Genomic DNA, 1,774 nt, shown 5'->3' on the forward strand with positions numbered 1-1,774 from the left:
CTTTTTTTCTTTTTTTTTAAATTACAGTTAACATACAATCTTATATTCATTTCAGGTGTACAACATAGGGACTAGACGTTTATATACTTTACAAAGTGATCACCCCAATAAATCTAGTACCCACCTGAATTAGTAAATGTTTCTTGAAGGAATAAGAGGAAAGAAAAGCAAGACAATTAAGTAGTTAATGGCTACTTTCTTTAACATCATGCTTTGTTTGTTTTCAGCTTCCAGCACGACATGGTGGTGGAGCCTGTCTCTGTGTCTTCATGACTGAGGTGTTCTTTTGCACATCACACAGGTAAAGCTGGCTGTCTTGCTGGTGTAAGGAAACTCTTCCTCCCTGGGATCATTGCTCTCATGTGTCTCTAGGTTCCCTTGAAATGATGGACTTTGTGCTTTGTGTTCTTCTCTAAAACAAACTTGGTAAACTCTCCCTAAAGGGTTCATGGAGCCTTTGGAAACTGGTGCTCAGGATGGCCTTTCTCTGGTCTACTCTGTGTTTGTGGTCAGAGAAAGAAAATATTGATTCTCTTTCTTCTTTTTAAGTACCTAGTAAATGCCATTTGGATCCTTACTTTTTCCTGCCTGGATATTAGCCTCTCCTATTAGGTTGTCTCAGATTGGTTTGATTTTAAACACAACTGTATTACCATTCTTTCTTCAAATGCTCCCCTGTTTCAATATGTTTACCAACAGAAGGAATCATTCTCAGTTGTGGAAATGAAAGTCAAACCGTATGTAAGATACATGTTTACACAGGAAACAGACTTGGAGATTTACAGGCTTAAGGGGCAGGTGCTATTATTCTGAGGTCCTAAACTTTTAAATGATGGCAACACTGAATTATGTACTTCATACCAGGAGCTGGGAAGGCACAATTGAAAACGCCTCTTCTTTTGACAAATTAGAAGCATTCATTCCAGTATCTATCCCTTGTTTACCAGGGATGATACTGAATGAATCACAGGCTGGTGGATGGATGTCCCTTCCAACACTTTTAATTAGCAGCACTGCCTATTAGGATGCACAGAGTGCTGCTTTCCTGTCATAGATTACCCCCCAATCACCACTACCCCCCCCAAATGGAATAGAAATCTTATTCTCCACAAGCTAATATTCATCTCTTCCCCAGCCAGACAAGCATAGAAAATTAAACAATGGTCCGTTAAAAAGCCCAGATAATGTATTTATCATTTCCAGTTTATGTGAGTTTGCAAGGCAAATACAAGTGGGAGCTATTTGTTATGGGACCTTGGGGAACCATGGGACTGGAGAGGGAGCTGAGAGGCTGGAAGATCTGAGACTTGTAGAAATTCATTAAAAAATATGAGGAGCTATTGGAGACAGAGGAAATTAATTACTCTGAGGGACTCAAATGTCACTACTTATTTAAGTGACCGGGCTAGGAGGCTGAGAAACCTGTTTTCTGAGGATTTCTGTACTGGAAAAGGTTGGGAGCGGAGATGCCTCAGCTGTCAATTTTTGCATTTCCTTGGTGGCTTATTGACATGTTAACCTGGCTTGTGCCCCAGCCTCCTCTAATGAGTAGCGTTAAATGAGAAATGGGGGTGGGGAGCAGCCTCCCCTGTAGGCTGGCCAGGGCGTTCAGAGGAGCTCACCAGGCATTTAAGGAACTGCCGGACCTCGGGGAGACTGGTAATTTACCACAAAGGAGAGAAGCGGCAGATAGATCGTTTGCAGCTGGACTATGTTTGGTCTTTTATTATCGCTTTTACATCCACAAAGCTATTCTCTGAGGTGGAGTGAATTT

General features: G+C 41.5%; 1 protein-coding gene across 1 annotated transcript in view; it reads left to right on the forward strand.

Annotated features, from left to right (window-relative positions):
• Positions 1–1,774, forward strand: part of LOC109376410 (disabled homolog 1-like) — a 545,742-nt gene that overhangs the window by 31,331 nt on the left and 512,637 nt on the right. Inside the window, exon 2 of the mRNA XM_019632327.1 lies at positions 228–301. The gene's annotated coding sequence lies outside the window, so the exon portion shown is untranslated. The remainder of the gene's footprint in view (positions 1–227; positions 302–1,774) is intronic.

The sequence above is a fragment of the Hipposideros armiger genome, unplaced genomic scaffold (genome assembly GCF_001890085.2).
Source record: "Hipposideros armiger isolate ML-2016 unplaced genomic scaffold, ASM189008v1 scaffold_1122, whole genome shotgun sequence".
NCBI lineage: Eukaryota > Metazoa > Chordata > Mammalia > Chiroptera > Hipposideridae > Hipposideros > Hipposideros armiger.